The sequence below is a fragment of the Anser anser genome, assembly GCF_964211835.1.
Source record: "Anser anser genome assembly, chromosome: 18".
NCBI lineage: Eukaryota > Metazoa > Chordata > Aves > Anseriformes > Anatidae > Anser > Anser anser.
This window is the reverse complement of record NC_139739.1, coordinates 12,870,139-12,891,232: the sequence shown is the minus strand read 5'-3', so window position 1 is coordinate 12,891,232 and position 21,094 is coordinate 12,870,139. Positions and strand designations below refer to the sequence as shown.

The 21,094-nt window shown below is 43.6% G+C and overlaps 1 protein-coding gene across 20 annotated transcripts in view; it reads left to right on the top strand.

Moving 5' to 3' along the window:
* TBX3 (T-box transcription factor 3) overlaps window positions 1-21,094 on the top strand; it is a 273,513-nt gene that overhangs the window by 13,474 nt on the left and 238,945 nt on the right. For 15 of the 20 annotated variants that reach the window (XM_083804584.1, XM_083804576.1, XM_083804573.1 and 12 more), the window contains 3 exons: window positions 2,218-3,128; window positions 4,358-4,503; window positions 6,401-6,581. The exons of 1 other annotated variant lie outside the window; for it this stretch is intronic. The gene's annotated coding sequence lies outside the window, so the exon portion shown is untranslated. Of the gene's footprint in view, window positions 1-2,217; window positions 3,129-4,357; window positions 4,504-5,768; window positions 5,788-6,400; window positions 6,582-21,094 lie in introns of those variants that run through there. 4 more of the 20 variants (XM_083804582.1, XM_083804580.1, XM_083804581.1 and 1 more) reach the window with 4 other exon arrangements.

Sequence of the window (21,094 nt, the reverse complement as noted above, 5' to 3'; positions counted from 1 at the left end):
CTGTGTTACAGACCCTCTGCTCCCTGGGCAGGAGATGGCCCCCCAGTTATGGCTGAGGGTGGCCATGACTGATAATTACAGCTAGACTGAGCACTCAGCACACTCCTTTTGATTAAAAAAATGAGGAAAATACAGGTATTCTCTTGAAGCTTGGACAGGCAGATCTCCCAAGCGCAAGTATGAATTAGGAACTTAACTTGTTTGGAGATGAGCATGGTATTTGTGATGGTGTCCTGATGTCTCTCATGTTGCTCTGGTGGATAGACTAGCTACCTCCTTTGAATGTGAAATGGACTGAGGTGAGGTTAATCTGCATTTACAAGCTGGAAGTGGGTAACGAGAAGTGTCTTGCATCACGTCTTATTACCCAGAACTTTTCTGGAAGTTTACACATTTGCGTTTGTGTCCTTTCTCATTGCTGCCTCCTGTACTTATTCTAATCAATGAACGTGGAAGTGTCAAAATCTAATTTGAGATGGTTGCAGCTTTGTAGGAAATGATCTCAGTGGATAAGCTTAAAAGACTAATGTATCTGTATATGTAAGAGACAAAGGGCCAAAAGGAGTAAATCTGGCAGCTGTTTATTTAACCCATGTTTTAAGGGAGCATGTTTAACGGATCGTGGTGCTAGCTTTGCAAGGTAATGAAACAGATAAGGTAAAGCCAGATCCTGGCAGGTGCTGAGCACCTGCCCTGGCCCAATAGTACCTCTCTGGATCAGAACCTCTATGGTTAAGGCAATTCAGTCAACATGAAATTATTATTTAATTTGATCAATTTACATCAAAGTCACCTGAGAAATTATTCATTTATTCCTAAACACAGTCACTGGCTACATGCTGAAGGGTGATGTGAAAAACATTTATTATGGATTTTATTATTGACAGAGTGCCTAAACACAGTTTCTTTATATTTTCTGTCTCTTGTATTCCAGTAGCTGCTAGTCAATTACATATTTCTCCAGTAAATTGGAGGTTTAGAAAGTCACTTGGGAGTTGCACGACTCCTCTTAGTGGGAATTAAAAGAGAGTTATCCTAGATTTAGGTGCATCTGACAACTCCCCCATGTGCAATTCCTCCATTGGTGTCTGCGGCCTCTTGCCCGGGATCTCTTCTTGTTTTCCCTTTGGCATTTTCCCTTTTGTCTTTATTATTCCTTTTATTATTCAGCCGTGCCCTCAGTGGTATTATACCTTATAGACCAGCTATCTGGAAACAAGAGGCAGTAGGCAACTTGTGAGCCAAAAGCTAGCCATGGCTTCAGCCACAGCAAGAGCTTTGGGTCATGCCAGTCTGTTCATGGTGGTGGTGACAGGCATGAGGCCCCACGTTTATACCATCTGGTTTCACTTCTCTTGGCTTTTTTACGTTTGCAGCACCAGACTGGCTGGGCTTTTCCACGTACAGTAAATGGCTGCTTGTGTGTAATTTTTGAAATGCCCTCTTTGAGTCTGTTCTCATTGACAGACTTTTTTGTTGTTGTTTTTCCTGAGTAACTCTGGCATTGTGTTCAGAAAACTCTGGCTCGTAGCTCTCTGCAGATATAGGGCACTTGCTGCTCTAGGGAGTGGTGCGGTAGTGGGAGAGAGCATCAAAAGGAGTCTCCTGCAGTTGGGTTTGTCAGCTGCACTCAAGTGCATCGCGCCCAGCAGACTAAAATTCCTGGTACCGTTTCGTCCACCGATACTCCCTCGTCACAGCCTTCCCTCCTCCTCTGTTACCTTTGCCTGGAGCCCAGCAGGAGCAGGATGGTGGGGTGAGGGGCAGCACTAAAATAAACCCAGAAGAGCCTAACACCGAACAGATTCCAACCTGTATAGGACAATTCTCCTGTTAGGGAGCGTGCCCATCTTTGCACTGTCTGAGGATTGTTCTCCAGTTGCTGTTTTAGGCCATCTGATTTTGAAATGATGCTAGCTGTAGGGAAATAAAAGCATGTTTAACTGGGGCTTGTGCCAGAGACGCAGTGTAACGTAAGTCGAGGTGGAAACAGGAAAGGTCATGTTCACATCCGTGTCTCCTTGCTTCTTCCTCTGGAGCTTCTGTCTTGGCAGGTGTCTGTAGGATAGATGGGAAAAGATAGTGGCTTGTGCTCAAGAAAATTCAAAGCAGCAGCAGCAATAATCCCAGTAACAGGGCAAGTCAAAGAGCTGTAAGATAAAGAACAGATAATGAGGATTTGAATGTTGTATCTCTTTTCTATGTTTTTCCCTACAGCTTGAGATGTGTGTTCCAGTAGCGGGTTTCCCACTGAAAAGTTCAGTCCAGAAAGCAGATGGGTGACCCTTTGTCCATGGCACAGACTGCAGAAGTTCTCACCTCTGCCACTTGTTCAGTTCTGGCTGTGATGGTTAAAAGAGAAAAGTCATTCTCCGATAAATTTAAGAAGCCGGTATAAAACAGGTCCACTGATTTAATTGCCAATACCTAAAGAAGCTTGTCTGATGGAAGATCATCACTGTTATTGATTGGGATGGGAGGTAACATGCACTAGGCCAGTTTCAACAGAGGGGCCAGCATGACTTGGAGAGCTGTTTAGAGAGGCAGGGATGTGTTCTGTGCTGGTGTAGCTATTATTCTTCATAAGTGAATTTAGCCCATGTGGAGGAGAAACAATTCCCTATGCTTGCTTCGCCCTCACCGCTGACCTCTAAGCGGGGATTAAGTATTACACTGACTTTTACCTAGCAGTGAGTTATAGTCTATGTGCATGGGGGCTCCTGTCCTCAGGATCATTTCTCTCCAGCTCTCTCAGTATATGATGCTCTTGTTGGTTTATTGGTATTTCTGTTTTTTGTTTCATTGGTTGGTTCTTTTTTACCAAAAAGTAATAATTAAAGGGAAAACAAATCTTCCCTTCATCCCCAACCAAAACCATAAAGAGAGCAGGCAGTTTGTGATTCTTGGTTGCACGTGGCAGGAAGAAAATATTTAATTAATTTTCTAGTGTGAGCCATTGCGAACATGAAGGGGACATTGTCAACTAATTTGCTTTTTCCCACAAAGTGTTGCACAACCTATCTAGGAAAGTGTCTTTTTGGTGTGGTATATGCCAAGCTCCAGAAAGGAAAATGCTGCTGAAGCAGTGCCAGCTGGCTGTGCGCCCACGCTCCGTTTCCAAAGCCAAGGTAATGGCATCAGCAAGGTTGGCATGAAAGCAGAAACAAAACAATCTCAGCATTTGACTGCAGGCACCCTTTGGAGCAACTCCTGTGTGAGACAGAAGAGAAGGAGATGGGAGAAAAAAGTGTTCGCTCTAGTAAAAAGTGTTTGGGGGAAAAAAAGTCCAGTGAACCAAGTTGTTGGTGGAAGGTGCAGTCCTCTGGACACCAGGAGGTTCTGGGGAGCAGTCAGCTTCAGTCAGATAGCTCAGCAGGAACTACCTAAATCCTTCGTTTTTACAAGTAGCAAAATGTAAATATTGACAGTGTTGAAACATAATCTGCTGAAAGTAATTCCATTTCAGTTTTTTTATGACATGGCAAAATATTAACTGAGCTGTACGTCTTTCATTCTTATGTACTAAAGAATTAAATAAATATTAAATCCAATAAAAATATAATTGTTGCTATGAAAGCAGGAGCTTGAACCTCTACTAAACAAGCTTTTGTTCCCCCAGAATTACTGGTTTAGGGTAATTCTGAATTTTCAGTTTCTTGTTATGGTTCACTACAGTTAGGGAGTATTTCTGTCATTATGAAACTTTGTACAGAAACTGTTTGCAGACCAGCTTTAATCAAGGTGTGCTCTGAGATCATTTTAACTGTGGATACACAGTTTAATCTTTCAGTGTATTTTAGAACAGTTAGATAAGAGGACCTACATGATATTATGTATAAAATACTTGGTGTTTTACCATGGGCCCGTACCTGACCCAGTGTTTCCTGCTGAGCAGTGGGGTTTGTTAACTGGGGTACAGTCCCATTCTGATGTGTCTAAAGGACTTCAGAAGGGAGAGGTTTCCATCCTGCTAGCTAGGAGTGCAAGTGAAGCTACCTCTCAACTATCTATATCCATCTGTTTGTTCAGATTTGTGGATCAGCAGAATTGGCTCAAGGGATTTTGAGGTCATTTGAGGAGTCAGAGGGACCCGTGAGTGCTGATTTGGTGCCGTGGCTTACTGCTCTGAAAGTGTTTCTGATAACTCACAACAAGAGAAGCATAACGGATTTTCAGGGTGTTACAAGATGCCAAAGACGTCACAACCACCCTAGCTGTGACTGGTTAAACCTTTTTTTTTTTATTTTTATTTTTATTTTGTGTGTGATCTGCCTCCAGCACCGTCCAGGACTATTTTGCCTTTATTTACCCGTATTTTTTCATGTTTTTTTTTTTCTTTTTGTTCTTTTTGTTATAGGAACAGAATATAGATACAGCTGGAGCCGTCTGCATGTTGCTGTCTTTTTGAGCAGTGGAAGATGAGTGTAGACTGCAGCAATGTGCTTATTTAGATCCGCTGCTCTCTTCAGCCACTCTGCTCTCAGTCGTTCCCAGCAATAACACGTGAGGTTTATCTTTTGTTGTGTAGCTTGCTGGGCAGAAGCCAGGAGGTTAATGCATGCTGGAATGTCATCCCTAGTATGACACTGCAGTGGAGGTGTTGGAATTGAGCACTGGTAGATATACGTTTTATTCCTAGCCCACTCATGGGCTCATCTTTTTCTTTTGCCATTTCTCTCCTCCCAGAGAAGATTGGGCAGTGGTGCTCTGTACTTGGCAGGGGTGCTGCAAAGCTTGTTGCATGTATGTTTGTGGAGTGCTCCATGGGTGTCAGGCATCAGTAGAAGTTCACAGTGGTGCATTTTGCAGTGACTCTGTCCTCTTCCATTTGCCCTGATGAGCATTAATTGCAGACGTCCCACCTTTGGGGAAGGATTAGGCCTTCTGTCAAGATTTCTGGTGCTGGCTGTTGAGAAGGAGAAGATTTTTGAACAGTAGTTAAATCTGTGAAATTTGGGCATTCTGAGGCTTTGGGGGTTAGATTTATCCCTTCTTTTCTTTGAAGAGGAAAGATGGTGGGAAATCAAATATTACATCAAAAACTGAATTTTAGTTCTTAAGAAAATTATGTATATTCATCACGTGGAAATTACTAGTAGGTCAGTTTCCCAAACAAGTAGAGGTTCTTAACACTTGAATAGAAATAATTAGACCAAACATAGTAGAGATGAGGGATGCGAAGCATGCCCAAGCACTTCTAAGAGAATATTGTTGTGGTTAGTTGTATTCCTAATGCGTAGGTGAAACCAGAACATTCAGTGCAGAAAACATTAAAAATGTTAGCTGTAAAAGAAAAATGAAAAATGAAAGTGAAAAAAGTTACTCACCAGGGTTCTACCAGAAATACTACGTGAATAGAGACCTAGTAATACAGAAGAAATCCAGGAGTCTAGAGGAAAGAGCGGCAAAATAACTGAAGCATCTCTTTCTATTAGTGTTAATATGGCTCAATATTAAGGCTAACAGTAAACTTCACCTACTGTATGTAGAAACTTAACTTTGTGAGTGTGGAAATGCTCTTGTTTGGTCTGGAATACTTACTAACGTAAGGAATATAACATAGGAATACATTTGAAGGAACGAAAATGACCCTAAACTCCTTGAGCATTTGAAGTAGAAGGAGGTCTATTGAGGGTTAACGGGCATCTTTCAGATCTCTGCAAGAGGAAGAGAAGCAGTCAAAGAGAAAAGTAAAACTTCAGAGCAGCTAAATATTCTTTTTGTTCATCTTTCTTCTTTTCCAGCAGATGCTGGCAATAGTTACCACTGCAGCTTTACTCTTTTCAGGTAATAAAGGTGAGACACTTAGGTGTCAAGAAGCAGTATTCTGGAAGGGCTAAATGGATTGCATCCAAGAGCTCTGGAGGAATTAAAGATAAAGGTCTAAGCTTGCACTTAAACAAGCATCCTCTGGGGTTTACTTGGCAACTTATTTCTAGCTCTTCAACTAATACTCCCAAGTGTCATTTATGAAAATTTTGGTGTTGTTGTTTTTTTTGTTTTTGTTTTTTTTTTCCATTTCTGGTGAACTTTTTGCAGACAGAAGGAGGCAGGAGTGGAACAACAACCCCCTGACCTGTACAATTAAGTGCTGCATGTCATCTCAGAAATTACAGACTCCTGGGCTATATTTCAGTACCTGGTAACTAAAAATGGCTTAGTGGTCAGAAAGTCATTGATGTTTGCTTCAGAGGTAGTAGTTATTGGCAGATGCCCAATAAAAGGCAGAGCTATTTTGTCATCTGTCAAGGAGATAGGATGGTGGGGTTTAGGACCACTGCTTTGGTTTATAATGTAAATGTATGTCTGTTAATTCTATTCTTAATTAGCTGCATCAGTCTGGATTTGCTGCTTTTGTATGCTGTGTTTTAGCGGCAATTGACTGTTTTTACCTTTTCAGAAGGATAAAGATGTAAAAGCAGCTCTTGGAGTCAGTCTTTATTGACTACTTGTGCAATTCCTGGTTACCCTGACCAAGGTCAAGAGATTGTGCCCAGGCAATAATTCGTCTGTCACAAGAACTCCTGTGTGACTCCTGCCGATCGCTCAGATTGCCCGCAGCAGCTGCCTTCGCTCTTGAGGTAGGTGAGCAGAGAGGAGGAATGAGCAGGCCTTTTTCTCTTGCTTTTTTCTCTAAGCTTTTTTCAGGCCATGCAGACTTGATCTCACTGTTTGTAAAATAGAGCCTGGTGTTTCATACCTGCTGAGATACGGTTTTTAGGATCATATGAACGTTGAGCACCTGGCTGAAGAAAAGGCACGTGCATTAAGGACTTACTCTCTGTCTGTTTTCTCCTTTGACGTCAGTGCTTTCAGCATGGGTAGTCTTGATGAACGTGGGTTTTAGGCTGAGAAGGCTCCAGCCCTTTAACCTTAGAAGCCAAAGGGAAATAAATTCCTGCTTGCGTTGAATGCCCTGGTTCATACTGAGTGCTGAGATTGAGGTGTGGTGTTTCTCACCTGGTGTGTCACTAGTATTTAAAGCCATGGAGTGACGCAACCTCTTGCAATGTTCAGGTCTTAGAAGATATTATCAAGACAAACTGAGATCTTAGAGCTCAGGCCCCAACAGGCAGCTAGCACTCCTGATCATCTTCTGAAATGCAGTTAATTGTGTGCCTGCATACACACCCTGTTAATGAGTAAGTAGTCTCTAAAATTTCACCTTTTACAAATACTTGCAAACTGACCCTGAAATGTCTCTCAACCCGATTAAAAATGACCTCGTGTCTCTGATTCACGAACTGTTCATAACTGGGAGTGGATCCACTGAGTTCAGGTGTAAAAATGTCAAGTCTTCAAGAAGTTACCCAGAAATATTACAAACTGTCACAAGAAATACATTGGCTCAGTTTCTTTCCCTTGATATTTCTACCCTATTGCTATGAATTTTACTGGATCTGTTACGAGGATCCTTATCCCAAGTAAGTCCCAGGAAAACAGTGACAGTGCTGGTGTGCAGCTGGCAGGGAGCAGAGCGAGTGGTGTGTTGCCTGAACCGATGGCCTTGCCTTGCCCGGCACGGTGTCTGGCACAGCTGTCTGTCTCCTGTATTGAGCTGAACTGCTGTATAGGTCAGGACATGTTTGGCCAGGCCTGTGACTGTCTTCCGGACATTCACCAGCCCTGTCTCCATCTATCCCTGTATTACCACATTCCTTTCTCTTTTTTATGCTGAGATCTCCTGTGTCTGTCTGTCTTTCTCTCTTCTCTCTAGCCTCAAACCTCCATATCTGTCTGTCTGTTCCAGACAGCACTACAGTGTATGAGTTATTCCGAAACATGAATGATTTTTATCCTAGTAATCCTCTGTCAGAAAGAGAAAAAGGGGTTTTATTCTGCTTTTTTCTCTCCCTCCCCAGTCTTCATCATGCTTCCTTCCCAGCTTTCCTCCATCCAGTTCTCCCTTCCCCTCTCTCATGACGTGAGCACGTTATTCTGTTCAAGCTAATGGCTTTTAGTTGCTAATGGGAGAACTGTTCTCTTCTGTCCTTTGCTCTTTGGCAGCCCCTGAACTCTGCTATTTCCTGTGAGGTTTGATAAGTCTTGAAACTCCACCCGCAAGAGTCTAAAAAGCTCAGGACTCCAGACTGCATTGTGTGTTTGAGTGAATAGTCACAGGTCCTCTTTTGATCATAACAGCTACATACGTTCACACTTTAGTCCTGTAAGCCTTGCAGAAGTTTTACTAAACGTCTAGCTACAAAGCAAATTTTATGAGCCGTATTACAGGTGTGAAGCAGCTTTTATTAGGGAGGAATGTGTCAGGAGAAGCTCTGCAGGTAAGATTTCTCAGCTGTCTGATGTCACTGTGGAAACGCAGGCTGCATCCCTTTTTTAATGGATATAAAATATAATTCTCACCATCCAGGCTAGCTTTAGTTCCCTGCTTATTGGGAAGGTTGTGAAACCATGGTCACCATATCCTCAACATCACAAGTTCTTGATTTTGTCTGCCCCCTATGCAGAAGGGCACTGACTTCGTTTTTGAAGGGCACTGACTTTGTTTTCATCAAAACTTCCCAGCATTTTGTTCATGGAGAGGTGTTTTGTGAGGGGTACGTCAGAGGGGCAGACACAATAAAACCGTAAGCAGTCCTAGTGGTGTGGTGTATTTGGCATGGATTTTCAAATGGCTTCTTGTTGTGCCACTCAGAAAGCCTGGAGGACATGTCTGAAGCCTGGGGTATGGGGCAAAGAGGCTCTGCTTGAGGACAAGACATTCCAGGGCTGACTGATGAGCAGCTGTAGGAAGCAGACGAGTTTTAACACGTCATTTACAGCATGGCCAGTAAGGAGAGTCAGGTCCAATGGATAAGAACTAGCCTGGCATTCGGAAGGTGCATGCTCTGCCTCTGAGTCTGGCAGTAAACTGCTGTGTGAGGTTGGCTTTATCCTTCCATGTTGTGTCTTGGCTTGTTCAAGGAATCTTCAAGGTGTTTGTGATTTCTTAGTGTGTATGTGGCTCTGCCATGCTTAGCACAGGGACCTTGTCTGAGGGGCTTCAGACTGTAGTTATGTATCGATCAGACCTCTACACTAAGATGACCACATAATTCTAAAAAATACAAACATGTGAGAGCCAAAACTAGAAAGCTGGGTGCTCTACCTGACTTTAATCCTTCTTTCTCGTCTGTAACTTTCAATTTCTTTGGATAATTTTTACAGCAAATTGGTAGCCAACATAATTTGAAGGAGGAGAAACCTACCTGATCTTCATGCATCCTATGTTCTTTCATCGTACAAAAGCTGAGCAGGTTTCACATTTTTTTAATACCTTCTCAGAGCAGAAGCCCTGGTGAGGCAGTGCACGCTGCTACTAGCTAATTGAAAGTAGGTGGTGTCTGCTCCAGAGACATCAAATCAGGTGGGTGGGATGTGATCACTACACACTGTCCATATTTCGTGATAATAAAGTCTCCAAGGAAAGGAATCTGGGGGAAGCAGCTCAGTTTCCTAACTGCCTTTGAATTCAGAAGACAGCAAAATGGTTTTGTTTCTTAGAAAAAAGAGGGAGGCCAGCTCTAACGATGTCTCTGAATGTGAGAATATGTTTCTGTGTTGATATTTCTTTATCTTTTATGTGATATATTTTTATTTTCCGTGGAGTTTGGCTTCCTTTATTTACATATATAATAACCTCCCTACTGAGTAAACAAGAGATGCCCAGCTAAGCAAACAAGCCTGAGGGTGATGGGAGAGAGAAAGGAGAATAGCGAGAGGGAGAGGAAAAGAGAGGTGGCAATAGGAAAAGGGTAAACAGACAAGCACTAATTAAGGCCTTCATCACAAGCGGGGAGATGTGCGAGGCTGACAGTCAGTCAAGCAGATAAGGGGAGATGAGTTAAAATCTAGCCCCAGGTTTTGAAGGCCCCGGGGCCCTGGCAGACAAGAGCACAGTGAACGAACAGGAAGCCACTGAAAGGTCATTTGCATGAAATGATGTTCAGGATCTTCGCTTTTGTTGTTGCCCTGATAGCTTTAACCCGTTCCTGGCCCAGGAAACACGTAGAGATAAGACGCTCGCAGCCAGACTCTGTACATGGCTCGAAGGCTTCGTTTGGTGGCCTCTGAGGGAGCGTATGCTTCGTGTAGGGACAGAGAGGGCTTGCATTTGCCACTGAAAGTAAGGGGAGCTGAAATTCCTTGGCAAGTGATGTGATCACACTCTAGCAGAGCAGAAAATAGAGAAATCATTAAAATGGGAGACTCTCGGTGTGAACTGAGCCGCGAGCTTGCCAAGCTGAAGGGAGATGCAGTGACCTGCAGTGGTCACACACAGTCAGGTATACTAAGCTTTGAATTTTGTTCATCTTTCCAAATCTTAGGAGTCTCCATTGTGGAGTGATGCTAGAGCATATTGTCACTTGCCCTTGCTGTGTTGTCACAAACATGTCATGACTATCAGGAGCGTTGTGCAGGTGGCTCCTGTCTGCCCCTTCAGCTGGAAATGAAAATACTCTAAATGTGTGGTGCTGATGAAAGAATGGGCAAATTGTAGTCACAGTCTCTTCTCCCTGAGCTACTTTAGGAAACAAGATCTGGCTTGGATCTCCAAGGGACTTCTGACACTAAAATTATTATTATATGTTCTCAATGTGCTTAGGCATTTAGGCAGATTGTAATTCTTAGTGACATGGCAAGAGAAAGGGATGCAAAAGTGCTCACCATTTTGTAGTAGTCAGACAGCCTAGCACGCTTGTTTTTTGTTGTTTTTTTTTTTCCCTACTTCTTTTTAGACATTTGATAAGTCACAGTCGTTACTCTTGTTTTCCTTCTGAAACATAAAAACTGGTTATAGAGAAGTCTACAAGATTAAACAGGGGTCTGGGCTACTGGACTTCTGGGTTCTCCTCCAAACCACTGCTACTTCATTACTGTTTGACCTTCTCCATCTCATGTCAACTCCTTGTGAGTAATGTATCTGTCTGCCACAGAAGGGCAATAAGCCTTAGTTGCCTCCAAGACAAGGGATCACTAGAATTGTTAAATCTGATATTGGTAGAGCGCTTTCAGGTCCTTGGGTAAAAATGGTGTTGAAGGTAAAACAGTAGTTAATGGTAGAGTAGCACTCTGGTGGGGGTGGTAAACTGGGTGTTGAAACTTCAGGTTTAAGGCCAAATCGTGGTGGGAGTCCAGCAAGGTCTTCAGAGGCATCAGCCTGTTGTGATGTAGGGTCTCACTGAAGATTTCCAGTGGAGTGCGCTCCATTTAATCATTTCCAGGAAACAGCCCCCTTTCAGTTCCATATCAGAGCTGAAATGTTTGAACCTGAAGTTCATCTTGTACTGAGACTGAACAGATCTGGGCTGTTGTACTTGGTGAGCTCTTGGGTTTTTCTGCTAGACTCAGCCCTGTCCAAACCAATGCATTCCCCATGCAGGTATGGAGACTCTGGCACAAGCTCAGCTGCAGCAAATACCTTGTTTAGTGCTGTGGCTAGCCACAGCTTCCTAGAGGTGATGGTGCTCGCTGGCATTTGGTGTAAGTAATCTATTTCTCTGCTTCTAGGATAAAATCATCTTAATAATGAAGACATTTTGTGTTTAAAAGAAAAGACAACAAAAAGCTCCTGAACTTTTCTTCTGTTTCATTCTGCTTATAGTTAGCACTGCGTTCCAAATGCAGGCTAGTATTACAGCATGCTCGAATCCCATTTAGATAAATATTTTTAAAAGCTACTGCATGGAATCAATGGATATGATAGCGTGTAGGATTACAGGTAATTGTTCCGTGTTCTGAATACAGTGCCATGACTGTGAAAGGACATTTTCTAAAGCAGGAGCTAGGAGCACGTGTAAGAGTAGCAGAATATAGATAGCCTTTGGCTAACTGCTTAGTGCTCCTGCTCTCTGTAAGATTTTAAAAGGCCACTGTCATCAAGTAATCTTTCTTTTACTTTGCTGTATGTAATAGCTTCTTTAAAAGCCTAGAAATGATTTTATTTACCGTTTTACTTTGGACAAATAGCACTTTCTTCTTTTTTTTTTTTGGCCTAAGATTCCATTGGCAAGTCAACCCCAAGCTGGATTCAGTGTGTTTTTGCTTTAAATTCCTCATAATGTCAGTGCTAGCCTCAGCCTAAGACGAGATTTCTAAAAGTGTGAATAATCTGTTCAACATATGACCTTGAAAGCTGAGCAAGTGGAAAGGAAATATTGATTATTAAAGGTGAGGTGTATGGTTTGGAAAGAAGCTTTATGTAGCTTCAGTAAGAGAGATCAGTGAATTCATATGTTGAGAGAACTCATTTGTATGAAAGAAGAGCCCTTGTGCTCGTTTAGTGGGGAAACGTGTAGTTCCATTCTGTGTTTTATGAGAACACGCTGCTGGTGAAAGACAACCCTGTAGAAGGCCTACAGTGCAATAACCCAAACTCGCCCTATACTTAGGGTTAAAATGCAAAACTGCTAACTTCCCTTCATGCCAGTGGCACAGATGACTATGACAGGGGTTGTTGCAACAGGGTCTATACAGCAAGCAGAAGAAGTGTTGTCCTTCTTCTTTTTAGCTGCTGAATTTGGTTGTCCAGTGGAAGAGCGAGTCTCTGAGCGGAGTGCAGCCCATTGCCAACTCTGTGCCCACCTTTCCTGTCCTGTGCAGCGGTGAGCTTGTTCTCCAGAGAGCACGTTGCTCTTGCCATAACGAACAGCCTAGACATTCAGCCCAGCTCACAGCCTGGACAGTCAGGTAACTCTTGGTTCCAGCAGGGTTTTAAGTAACGATGTGTATGGAACTGGGCAAAACATCTGCCAGCAATGACAATAGAAGTTGCAAAGACACAGGAATATTCTTCTGTCCTCTCTTTGAGATTCATCTTTGGTACCAAATGTGCCTAAAAATTTGTGATTCTAGGTCAGGGAGGAGAGGCAGCCCGATGTTTGTTCTCTCAAAGAGTGGAGCACCCCATGACTGTGTTAAACAAACAAGCTGAGAGATTTCAGGCTCTCTGCATTTTTAACTTCTCATTTTAGGACAATGCCAGCCTCTGCTATGCCAGCATGGTGTGATACGTGCCCAGCAGTGTGGCACAGGGTCAGAGAGGTTTGCTCACTGCTGGGAGCAGCCTGTGATTTCCCAAAGCCCAGGCAGGCGATATTTCTCTCTTTCTCTCTCTCTTTTTTTCCCTTTTCTGCCTGGGAAGGAGGCAGCATCACAGACCTTGTCACCCGGAGCTCAGAGGACAGCAACCATATGCCTTCCGACCTCCCCTTGCTTTTCTAGGAAAGATTCAGCCTGCTGGGCATTTCCTATCACAATCGTTAAGAGACAAGGCTGGGATGTGGCCCAGGCTGGCGTTCCTCTGGTGCTGCGCATGGATGGAGGAGAGGGGGAGGGCGAGGAAGGGAGCGTGGCAGCGGGAGGAGGGTGAGGAGACTGGGCTGCCAAAGAGTAGGAGGAGGAATGGGAGAGAGGCGAGATTGGCATCTTCATGTGCACGAGGCTGGCCAGCGTCAGGACAGCTTGATGAGCCTGCAGGCTGCTATCTCGTGCAGTTGTTCTGATTGCAGTGATGGGCTTGTCTGGTGGCTTGGACACCAGCTTTCATTATCATGCTCTGCAACATTTGCAGTGGCAGGGAAAGAAGGGAATGGAGGAGGTAAAGAAGCCCTGGAGTTACACACACACACACACGCATGCACACACACAAATCGGAGACAGGAAAGGGAGAGAAACAGCTTTGGCTCCAGGCTATTGATTTTGTTTCGTGACACTTGCTCATTTCCCACTTAGTGTGCTTCTCTGCTCTTGTACCTTCCCGGTACGGCTAGAGCAGCTCCTGGTATAAGAATAGCGAACCCAGAGCAGCAGGGGCTTAGCAACTGGAGAGTCGACCCATTGATCTGAAGCCATTTTGCAAACAATCCCATGTGCTTGTAACAACATGCAAACAGCATGGCATGTCTCAACGCTCAGCAAGGGCACATACTCGCACTTGCTTTCTCACAAAGATATACTCAGGCATGTCTTGTATATGCATATGCATCCTCTTCGTATGTCCACACTTCTGCTTCTTACCTAGTCTTCCAAATACTCCCACGGCCTCTCTAACAGTGTTGTCTTCTGTCAAGGAATAGGAATCTGGATGCAGAGCTATCAGAAATGTCTTCCTAGAAAAGGGATGCTTGTTTGGAAGCACGGCCCCAAATGTTGCAGTACTACTCCAGTGAGGCTTTAACCTCAACTGCAGTACAGTCGGAAATCCTGGGACAGTGATACTATTCAGGCAGCACCAGCCTGTTCTTTTTTCTTCTTACCTCATTTATTCCTTGTTCACTGAGCATTGCTGCCAGAGTCACAGGTGGCAGATGTGGCAATAGCAGTTTTGATCTTTGCCACTTTTTTTTTTTCTTGTAATATAACCAGCTGCCTGACCCGAGGGAAAGGGAAAGATACTGCTAGTTGGTTGGAGAGTTGAGTGAAGCAGGGCTGTCAGCAAATATAGGTAAAACTGTATAAGGGTTCATAGGACGCTGTGTTGTTGCCACCCATACTTTGTCTTGTGAAATCTCAGGGATTATCGGACGATTGTTTTCACACCAGCACCAGAAAGCTTGGGGGTATGGAGGAGGTCTGCAGAGTCGGTGCTACTTTGCTGTTAGCATTGTGTTCTTGTATTTAGCAGCTTCTGCTAGAGCTTCTCTGCTCCTCAGCTTGGAAGTGTAGTTCTGCTCTGAGAGTAGAAAGGGACTTCTGAGTTAACAATTTCTTTGTTGCTTTCTCACTTTCTGGCCCAAACGCACAGATACACATGCATGTACAAACATACACATGCTCTCTGTCACACACACGTATATGCCTACACAGTTTGTCCTCTGCTTTGTATTAGGGGATGTTGGAATGCCGTGGCTGGCAGGAGCTGCTAACCGGATTAGCTGGTAAATCAATCTGGAGCTCCCAGTGGGAGGGATGGACAGGTTCAAGATGAATAACAGCTTGTCTGAAGCAGTAAAATGGATTATTTTATCAAAAAGGAGGGAAAATATCCTTTTTCTCCTTCTGGACTTATGCCTGAAAAGAGGGAAGTGGTTTCAAGAAGGTAAGGAAAGATGTTTTTGAAGAGGCAGTGATTCTTACCATGGTGCTAATTGTGCTTGTCCGTTCTTTTTCAGTGTATTTAAGTGCATCTTGTCTTCCTATTAAATTGTTCCTTTATTTCCCAAATCTTTGTAATGAATCTGGGAGTGTAAGGGGTGAGGCAGCTCCAAATCAGGGTTCTCAGTGGCATGGTGAGATTTTCCTCCTTCCATTTGTCCTCCTTTTGTTGTGCAAGATGTAAACCGCTTCCAGAAACACGCCTCCGTCCTGATCCTCAGGACTTGGCCAGTGAGTCGGGGCTGAAGCCACAGGGTTTCGCAGTGTGCTTGTCTCTGTCTGAGATTTGACATTGACTGATGGACTGAAAATAGTCACTTGTTTAATCAGAGCTGTGCTGAGATCAAATGGCTTCATCAGGGATTCAGCAGCAACTGTACTTCAGATTCACCTGTGCAAACTAAGCAAACCAGCAGAAAGAAATGCTGGTGAGAAGGAGGAGCCTCTTTATGGCTATCGATAGACCTGGGCCAAGTTGCATTTGCTGATGTATTTCTTAGCTAAGTGGCTGAGGAAATAAAAATAGCTTTTCTTCCCCCTCCCTCCTCCTAGTGCATTTTTCCTACACAAACCCAAGCAAACTGGAATGGGAAGGGAAGAACTGCTACTTTTTTCTGGTAGCCTTGTCTGTCTGCAGCATTGCCAGGTTTGTTTTCTTTCTGCAAGCTTGCAAACTATGCAGCGTGCAAGTGTGTGCTCTGGTGTGAAGTGCCAGCTTCTGGAATCACAACGTTATGTGAGAGCCTCAGAGCCTCCGTTTATTTTCTGGAGGCTTTGGTTGTGTTTTTTTGTTGTTGTTGTTTTTTGTTTTCTTAACATTTTAGAAGTAAGCTCACGTTTCAAGAGTATTTTCCCTGTAAACAGTGAGCAAAGAGCATCTTCAAGATTTCTTAGTATAGTTCAGATACAATGATTTTTTGAAGGTAAGCTTAAGACTTCAACAAGTCTGCCTTGGGATTAGTACTATCAGGATGTGCACACATAGCATCAGGGTTGAAGTCCTGGTTCTGCCTCAGATTTCTGTAATCTTGAACAAAGGACTTAGTTGGCCATGTACCTCATTTCTTCCATCTTTTAAATGCAGAAAATAGTATCTAATTCACGAAACATGCTTAAAAATAACGCACGGGTCAACTGAATCTTCAGTGAGATAACATGAGCTGCTCTATCAGTTTATCTTTCTTTACTGTGAGCTTTTTGTCTGACTCTCCTGTTACCTCTTCCAGAGGATTCCCTCCTGCCATCTTTGCTTGTCCGGGGCCTATCTAAGTTGCTAGTTAATTCCCAGCAGGGAAAAAAAAAGTGGGGCAAAAAAAACAGTATGTTTTTGGAAAATACTGAGGAATGGTTTCGTTAACCAGAGTTAGGTACTCAGGATCCCAGCTGATGGTGTTAGAATGGGATGGAAAGAAAGGACCTGGCTCTAAAAAGGGGGCAAAGACAAAGGCTTTGTTTGTTGCTATTGTTCTCCCTTCGGTGCAAGTGCTAGTAGCTTTTCACTGCTAAAATGTGAGACTGTGTCTAGTCCTGAGGGATCCCATCAGTCCCTTTGCTCTTTCCAGCCTTCCCCAGGCACTGCTGGAGCCTGGGCAGTAGCAGGACCCTTTCTTCTGACCGACTGCACCGCTCTTAATGCCTAATGCTTGCAGCTCCACTGGATTGGGACTGTGCTGGGATTCCCCAGTTCAGCCTGTCCCCTGTATTAAAAGCATGCAAGTAGTATGGGAAAAAGGCAATGGCCTTTATATTTTTTTATGTGTAGGCTGTGAGTTTTGAGGCTGCATTAAGAGAAATCCTGTGTGATAAGGGGTTTCTTGCCAGTCTGGAGAATATGACTGGATTATCAGATTAATGAGTCTCCGGCATCATTCAAAACCCACTGTATTACGCACTCTTCTCCTATCTCATTCTATGACCATGTCCTACCTTCACACCCTGTCTTAGGATGCATGGGGAGCACAGCACAGCCTCCCATGCCATCATCTGCTACGTGTCACCCCTAGACCTCAAGGCAGGAGCTGGTTTTTGCTCTCATTGTGCTGGTGATGCAGTCTGGTGCCCAGAAGGAAGCTGTCTTTGAAAGAGAGTAGGGCAGTGTCCAGCAGCTGGGGCAAGACTCTTCCAGTGACAGCAGCCTGGTAAGGAGGGGGGCAGGTCTGGGGGCACCCCTGCTTCCTTTGATGCTGGGCTGACATACATTGTGCTCTGCCCAGAGCCCAGAGAGAGCTCTGCGGAGGAGACCTCTGGCCAGCAGCATGCATGCTCACCTGCAGTATCTAGCATAAATGGGTCTGTGTTCTTTACAGATTCTTAGGACCAAGGGTAAAAGCTATAATTAATAATAACAATAGCAAAAGCAGCAGTAATAACAACTCTGGTGCTGTTAAACCATGACCTGAAAAAACAGAACAACAAAAGAGAAGATGTGGGTCTGATCTCTCCCCCTCCTCCTCCTCATCCACCCACGTCTCCATGCTTATTTCTTTCTTTCTTAGTTTTCTTTCTATTTTTTTTTTCTGCTCTGGACATATCCTTGAATCCTGGCCATTCCCCCAGCTTATGGGATTCCCATTATACATGCTTGATATTTAACAGCTTTGGCGTCTTCCATAGCTGGGAGTGAAAAGAGAAAAAACAGCTCAGAAATGTAATGGAGCAAAATCTGCATACTGAGCCCTGGTTCCATGTCCCTTTACACTGTTTACTTAGACCTTAAAAGCTACGAGCTGTGGCATCTACTCAGACTTCATCAGCCCATCCTGCCCTGATGCTGGCCTTGGAGACACTGCCAGCTCCAAGTTCCTTCTGCAGCCACCTCATTAGTCCAGGAGGATTTTGTGTGTCTTGCGGCCGCCTGATGCTTTTTAAGTCTCCTTTCTTGCAGCTGGCTTTGCTGCAAACTGCTCGCTTCTGCTGTGCGGGAGGGGGCTGAGGGGACTGCTCGGGTATTTGGGGGGGCAGAATACATGCTTTTTTTCTTTAATAAGAAATTCCTGATTATTGCCAACAGCTAAATTTACCCCTACGTGAATGTTTACTTTATTTGCTCGGTAAGCTATGATGCATCTTTGTCACACGGCGAGATGTTGGTGTGCTCTGTGCTGTGCTAAAGGAGTAAGAAGTCTTCTCTCAGGTGATCCTAACCCCTCTGTGTATAACTGTACATACACGGATGTTTTAAAATTGTCATGATTATCTTCATGTAAAAGAGAATATTGTGCCATTATTGATTGGAATAATTTAGAATGAAGTAAGCCCTTCAGAAGACCGGGTAAAACGTCTTACCTGAAACCCAGCCTCCCTCCATGCTAGCCTCGTTCTGCTGCCTGAAGGAGTCCCTAGAAATCCCCACACTTCTGAGCTCTCTTTGGCTGAAAAAGAGTTGTGGTCAGGTGGACCGCATGAGCAAAGCAGTAGCCATCCCCAGCCTTCTTTCCCACTGATTTTCTGAACCTTTTTGTTTTATTTTGGTTTGTTTTTTTAAATATTTGTTTTTCTTCTTTTGACCAGCGTATGTGAGCTTTCTGGCATCAAGGGGTGACGCACAGTATTCACGGAGGCCTGCCTGTTGTGATAGAACTGGAAATGTGTCTTATGAGAATTTAAACAGTTCATTTGTGTCACCTTCCTTTAAGTGTCTAAAATTTGGAAGAAAGCATTGTAGTGTCACTTGATGTGAGTCAGTGGTGACAATCAGACACTTCCAGAGGGCACTTCATATGACTGGTCTAAGATGCCTGTTTTATAATGAGGCAAACATCATATCCCTTTTACCAAGGCTATAAATAAAATACAGGAGAATTAGCTCTTAATTAGACACCTCAGTTTTAGACATCTTAGTTAGATCTGATTCATCCTATGCTTTAATTTCCAGTTTCCTTAGTAGCTCTGAAAGTCTTATCAGAAACTTCTTATGAAGGTGCTTCATCTGCCTTTCAGCTTCTTTCCTTCCCTGTTTCCAGTGTGTACACCTGAGATAAATAAGGCATTTCTTTTTCAGTGCAAGAGCCAAAAGACTTTCATAAAGCTAAGTGACACATTTAAAGCTCATGAAAATAGATACAATTGTGACCCAATGCTTTGTTACTGAATGGGAACCTTTGCTACAAGTTTTAAGTGAGACCTCAAATTTTATGTACATTGTGACAGCATCCACAGTTATATTAAACATTAATATGGCATAAGCAGCAAGATGTGAGACAGCTGTTAACTGATGGGTGTTAATAAAATTCCTTTAGAATCATCCATGACCGAGCATAGACAGGTGCTCTTGATTCTATACAAATAGCCTCTGTGGTCCTTGCTCTACATCTTCCTGTTGGGTTGGTTTTTGTCAGCATCTCTGACCCAGCAGGGCAGGAAGAAATTATCCTCTCTGATAACATTTTCTCATCTGACAGGCTCCATAGAAATGTCTCAAAGGTGAAAATTTTGCTCTGTGTTACCCAGAAGATCTTTTTCCGTTGCAGTAAGGGAGAAGCTCTGGCCAAAGCCCTGTTCACCCACAAAGAAACTTCTTTGGAGGGCTGAGCTTTCAGGTTCTGTTTCATGTCCTGCCTCAGAGTTGCAGCCCCAATAAAGGCTTGCTTCTCTCATTTTGGGATTCATCTATATGAAAATCCATTGCAGATCATTAGCTGTCGAGGCTGGAAGACCAGAATCTCTGAAGTTAACTCTTTCCTCTCACAGGAGGGCTCAGGGTGTCAGCCCATTAAATAACTGAGGGCAGCTTCCTGCACTCTAGTAATTGAGTCTCCTGTTTAATGACACCATGCAAAAGCAGCAGCAAATAAATACTTCAGTCCTTTCACACAAGCTGCTGCTAGACACTGTTCTCCACTGGGACAGGAGAACCCCTTTGTACTCAAATGCAATTACTGCTTTCCTTGCTGGAAGTCGGATGAGAATTGGGCTCCCTGAGTTAACCCCCTTGCCTTTGTTGCACCTTTCAGGTTGGTAGATGGTCACGTATTTATAACTCCATGTAGAAGCAGGTCAGCATATTCTTCAAGGGCCATTATCCTGCAGCTCCCTTCAGCGCTAGGTACACAGCAGGGAGTTGCATCAAGGAAATGCATTAAGACGAATCAGCAAGAGAGAAGGGTACCTCTGGGCCAACTCCCTGCTTCTCAATTATTTATACTTCATAATTTCCAGCAAGTCACTGGCTGTTTATTGGTGCTCATCTATAATTGAAGAGTTTCCTAGATCACTGGCCAGCTTTGCTTAAGATGTAGCTGGCCGTGCTTTTGAAAGCTGTTACGAAAAGCCCACAGGGAAAGGCAGGGTCTCAGGAGTGGCTGGTCATCCATTGAGGATACACCCTTTTAATTTTTGGCTTTTGTGGGCACCTGGGACTGGTAGGTTTCCAACATGTGGTTTACCATCTGCGTTTGACCACACCACATCAGGTAGGGACTGTGTGCTACAGTACCAAGATGACCCTGACCAGGAGGTGTTTCACGGATTCTGCCTTCCCAAGCCCATGCTCATACAGTGCTCTGCTTGTTCTGCCAAAGAAGCAGGAGGAGGGTTTTGATGTTCTTAAAATTCTCGAAGAGGCCATGAAAAGGAACTACTGTTCTGAACTGAGATGAAAAGCCAAAGGCTTGACAACATCTAAGAACTTAAAATCTAAAGGGAAAAAAATCAAGTACATACTTACGCAGAGGACGTATTTGGCTTTGCATGCTTTGGATGGCTCCTTCATCAGGCTTGTCTGGTCTTTCTCAAATAACATTTTGTTTCTGTTTTGACTTAATTTTTCTCTCTTAATTTCAAAACAAAATTATTTTGGCTGAAACAGCAGAACTTTTTTGTTTAGAAACACTAGAATTGGCTATTTTGATTTTTTTTTTCCAAGTTTTGTTTTCAAATAAAAAATTGGCTGGAACCAACCATTTCAGTGTGAACAACTTCACATTTGAGCAACTAGGAAATTCTAATGAAAAAATGTTTTGTTGAAATGTTCCCAACCAGCTCTATCCATCACTTCCTT